Source organism: Paramormyrops kingsleyae, unplaced genomic scaffold (assembly GCF_048594095.1).
Source record: "Paramormyrops kingsleyae isolate MSU_618 unplaced genomic scaffold, PKINGS_0.4 ups40, whole genome shotgun sequence".
Lineage (NCBI taxonomy): Eukaryota > Metazoa > Chordata > Actinopteri > Osteoglossiformes > Mormyridae > Paramormyrops > Paramormyrops kingsleyae.
In genome coordinates, this window is record NW_027325978.1 from 152,824 (window position 1) to 158,558 (window position 5,735).

A 5,735-nucleotide genomic window follows, 5' to 3' on the forward strand; every position below is an offset into this window, starting at 1 on the left:
ATGGTCCCATTGACTTTTTGGTATGGCATGGCCGTCTGAATCAGCAGAAAAAAGAATTTCGATTGTAGGACAAACAGGACAGGAGTTATCGACCGAAACGTGTTGGGGGGCGCTACGGCGCCCCCCTCTGGCTGAGTCGGACGGGTCGGACAACCTGAGTAGTGGGTAGGAATTCCAATCATCGTACCAAATTTGGTCAGCCTAGGACTTACGGTTTAGGCTGGGCATTCAGTTTTAGGGAAGAAAAATAATAAAAATAATCCTAACAAAAACAATAAGGTTCCATAGCACTACGTGCTTTGGACCCTTAATAATAACTAGAAACTGCAGGCAGTTACGAAAGGGTCCAAAGCGCAGGATGATCGGACTGGTAGGACGAGGAATAACGGCAGAGAACTGGCGGCAAGGGTAGTAGAAAGTCAGACAGAATTAGACTGCCATAACAGGATAGGAGATGTAGGACAGAGCTGGACGGTCTCAGTAGTAGGCAGACATTACGATGTAGATGCTTTTAGTGCAGGTGTAACAGGCCAGTAAACATCAGAGAGTACACTGTGCACATCAGGATACCTAGCTGAAATACAAAAATACTAAGCTGGGTTCGAACCGGCGATCCTCTGATTACAGGCACACAGGATTAGCACACTGAGCCATCCGCTGCTGTGGGTAAGATGACTGAGATCAGTAGACACCTTCTGGTAACTCGTTTTAGCTCAATGAGCCTAGGTGGGTCTTAGATGTATATAGACAGTGGCGTAGCGCTCCCGATTGACCGATCGACATGAAGTTTGGAGGGTCTCTCTGTGGTTCAGTCCTACATCAGTGAGCCAAATTTTGTAATGATTGGCTGAAGCATCCCTGAGATATAGCTGTCTGATTGAAATGGACGTGGCACCAGTAGAGTCAGGGTGTGGCTGGTGGCCATACCTTACCAAAAGTTTCATTTTTTTCTCTAAATCTTTAAAAGGACTATCTTCTGATTTGAAGGACAACAGATGTATGTAGGTTTGTTGAAAATCAAAGGAGGTTAACAAGAAAAGCTGTTTTCAGACAAATATAATTTATGTAAAAACAGAAAGAGGGAGAACCAAGTTATATATGTTGTTAGATTAGTCATGACATAGTTAATTGTAGTCGCAATAAATTTCAACTGTAGGCTTGACAGGTCTGGAGATATAGGCAGAAATGCAAATCGGGGTGCTGTAGCGCCCCCATCTGACTGACTGGGACGGGTCAGTGGGACTGAGTAGTGGGTAGGAATAGGAATCTTGTTGCCAAATTTGGTCAGTCTAGGACTTACGGTTTAGGCTGGGCATTCAGTTTTAGGGAAGAAAAATAATTATTGTTCAACCCTCTGGAGTAGTGCCTGAGCACGTCTAAATTAACAATAATATAAGCTTCATTGATCATCGTGGGGAAAACGCCTTCACGTATCCCCAGCTCACTTCACGGAGGGTATGCTGTGCACATCGGGCTGCCTAGCTCGAGTACCCACCTAAGCTGGGTTCGAACCTGCGACCCTCTGATTACAAGCATACAAGTTTAGCCCACTGAGCCACCCGCTGCTGTTGGTCAAACTGGAGAGATCGCTGGACACCTTCCTACCTGATCTGGAAACTCATTGTACCTCAATGAGCCTAGGTGGGTCTTAGATGTATATAGACAGTGGCGTAGCACTCCTGATTGACCGATTGACATGAAGTTTGGAGGGTCTCTCTGTGGTTCAGTCCTACATCAGTGAGCCAAATTTTGTAATGATTGGCTGAAGCATCCCTGAGATATAGCTGGCTGATTGAAATGGGCAAGACACCAGTACAGTCAGGGTGTGGCTGGTGGCTGTATCTTACCGAAAGTTTAAGATTTTTCTGTAAATCTTTAAAAGGACTGTCTCCTGATTTGAATGACACCAGATTTATGGATGTTAGTCGAAAATCCTAGGAGGTTAACAAAAAAACCTGTTTTCAAAACATCTGTAAATCATGCAAGAAGGCAAAGATGTAGAACCAAGATCTATATGCAGTTTGATTAGTCAGGACATAGTGAATTGGACTGGCAATAAATTTCAACTGTAGGCTTGACAGGTCTGGAGATATAGGCAGAAATGCAAATCGGGGTGCTGTAGCGCCCCCATCTGACTGACTGGGACGGGTCAGTGGGACTGAGTAGTGGGTAGGAATAGGAATCTTGTTGCCAAATTTGGTCAGTCTAGGACTTACGGTTTAGGCTGGGCATTCAGTTTTAGGGAAGAAAAATAATTATTGTTCAACCCTCTGGAGTAGTGCCTGAGCACGTCTAAATTAACAATAATATAAGCTTCATTGATCATCGTGGGGAAAACGCCTTCACGTATCCCCAGCTCACTTCACGGAGGGTATGCTGTGCACATCGGGCTGCCTAGCTCGAGTACCCACCTAAGCTGGGTTCGAACCTGCGACCCTCTGATTACAAGCATACAAGTTTAGCCCACTGAGCCACCCGCTGCTGTTGGTCAAACTGGAGAGATCGCTGGACACCTTCCTACCTGATCTGGAAACTCATTGTACCTCAATGAGCCTAGGTGGGTCTTAGATGTATATAGACAGTGGCGTAGCACTCCTGATTGACCGATTGACATGAAGTTTGGAGGGTCTCTCTGTGGTTCAGTCCTACATCAGTGAGCCAAATTTTGTAATGATTGGCTGAAGCATCCCTGAGATATAGCTGGCTGATTGAAATGGGCAAGACATCAGTACAGTCAGGGTGTGGCTGGTGGCTGTATCTTACCGAAAGTTTAAGATTTTTCTGTAAATCTTTAAAAGGACTGTCTCCTGATTTGAATGACACCAGATTTATGGATGTTAGTCGAAAATCCTAGGAGGTTAACAAAAAACCTGTTTTCAAAACATCTGTAAATCATGCAAGAAGGCAAAGATGTAGAACCAAGATCTATATGCAGTTTGATTCGTCAGGACATAGTGAATTGGACTGGCAATAAATTTCAACTGTAGGCTTGACAGGTCTGGAGATATAGGCAGAAATGCAAATCGGGGTGCTGTAGCGCCCCCATCTGACTGACTGGGACGGGTCAGTGGGACTGAGTAGTGGGTAGTAATAGGAATCTTGTTGCCAAATTTGGTCAGTCTAGGACTTACGGTTTAGGCTGGGCATTCAGTTTTAGGGAAGAAAAATAATTATTGTTCAACCCTCTGCAGTAGTGCCTGAGCACGTCTCAATTAACAATAATATAAGCTTCATTGATCATCGTGGGGAAAACGCCTTCACGTCTCCCAAGCTCACTTCACGGAGGGTATCGGGCACATCGGGCTGCCTAGCTCGAGGACCCACCTAAGCTGGGTTCGAACCTGCGACCCTCTGATTACAAGCATACAAGTTTAGCCCACTGAGCCACCCGTTGCTGTGGTTAAAATGGGTGAGATCGGTAGACACCTTCCTACCTGATCTGGTAACTCATTTGAGCTGAATTGGCCTAGGTTGGTCTTAGTAATATAAAAACAGTGGCCATAGCCACTGTTTACAGGGTAGGCTGAGGGTCAGAGGACAAATGTACCAGCTAAATTTGATTTAGATTGGTCATCACTAAGCCAGTCAAATTGCTGCTTGATTTTGATTGGCCGATGGCGGCCACTGTTTCAGGACTCATGACTGCCATTGTACGTGACTGACCTCAGGCTGAGTCCTAGTACATACCTTCCAAATTTCAGTTGGATTGGCCGAGGCAGTCAGAAGATATTGGCAGTTTTTAGTTGTAGCGCCCCCTATGGACGAAATGCGGCCCGCCTTGGACCGTGTCCCCAGAATGGTGTAGCGAGGTAGGATTTCAAATTTGGTCAAGGTAGGCCAAGGCACGGCCAAGTTATAGCAGTCAGACCACAACGAGTCAAATTTGGATTTTGTTTGGGCTTGGCTAATGGCCTTAGGACATAGAAATGTCTGAAATTTGTGGATGATTCTTGAACAGCTCAGAGTTCTGATTAGTTTGACACCTCATTTGTCTGATTTGGTAGGACAAGCTTTGACTGTAAGGAAAAAGTAGGATTTTCAAATTATGCAAATTAGCGAAAAATCTAAGCAGGCGGAGCTTCATGGTCCCATTGACTTTTTGGTAGGGCATGGCCGTCTGTATCAGCAGAAAAAAGAATTTCAGTTGTAGGACAAACAGGACAGGAGAAATCGACCGAAACGTGTTGGGGGGCGCTACGGCGCCCCCCTTTGGCTGAGTCGGACGGGTCGGACAAACTGAGTAGTGGGTAGGAATTCCAATCATCCTACCAAATTTGGTCAGCCTAGGACTTACGGTTTAGGCTGGGCATTCAGTTTTAGGGAAGAAAAATAATAATAAAAATAATAATAATAATAATAATAATCCTAACAAAAACAATAAGGTTCCATAGCACTACGTGCTTTGGACCCTTAATAATAATAATAATAATAATAAAGATAACTGCAAGCAGTGACAATCGGGTCCAAAGCAAATGGACAGAAGCAATGAATAGTAATGAAGTGAATGGCATAAAATTAAAAGTTTACTAATTTTTGTAAATGAAGTATATAATGTAATTGATGAGCAATGCATTTAAATAGTCAGAAAATATGAAATGATACTATGAGATGATGACACGTAACATTTTTAACATTACCGTAGAAATGTTTATCAAGGTACGATATAGGGAAAAAGGTAGATGAGAAACAGAAGGGAAATGTGGTGACTAGCTGTTGGAGAAATATTGCAATTGCTGCAGTGTACACAGGCTGAAGTGACATTGAAGTTTGATAGATTTCTAAAACTTAAATGGCAGAAATATATAAGTAGATAAAAAATATGGACTTAGATGAAGGGAAAGGTTATTAATATTTAAATGTTTAAATAAACAATAAGGAGATGTCAGCTGCATTAACCAAGGTTGTAGTTAGACATATTATGACAGTGGCTAAATTGGAAATGAAGTGCAGACTGTAACTGATGGCCTATGCATTGAATTAGTCAGAAAGTATGAAAATGGTAGATAAGAAACAGAAGGGAAATGTGGTGACTAGCTTTTAGAGAAATATTGAAATTGCTGCAGTGTACATCACTGAAGTTTGATACATTTCTAAAAGTCAAATGCCTGGAAAATGAAACCAATTTAATAATATTGACTGAGATGAAGGTAAAGGTGATTAATATTTAAATATTTTATGAGAAATAAGCTAATTTCAGCTGCATTAACCTAGGTTGATCTTAGACATATTACGACAGTGGCTAAATTGGAAATGAAGTACAGACTGTAACTTATGGCCAATGCATTAAAATAGTCAGAAAGTAGGAAATGCTACTATGATAAGATGATACCTGATTTTTTAACATTACCATAGAAATGTTGATTAAGGTATGATAAAGGGAAGAGGGTAGATGAGAAACAGAAGGGATATGTGGTGACTAGCTGTTCGAAACAATTGCAATTGCTGCAGCATACACATCTTGAATAAACATTGAAGTTTGATAGATTTCTGAAAGTCAAATGGCAGGAAAATATAAGCGGATTAAAAATATGGACTTAGATGAAGGGAAAGGTGATTAATATTTAAATGTTTAAATAAACAATAAACAGATGTCAGCTGCATTAACCTAGGTTGATCTTAGACATATTATGACAGTTGCTAAATTGGAAATGAAGTACAGACTGTAACTGATGGCCAATGCATTTAAATAGTCAGAAAGTAGGAAAATGGTAAATGAGAGACAGAAGGGAAATATG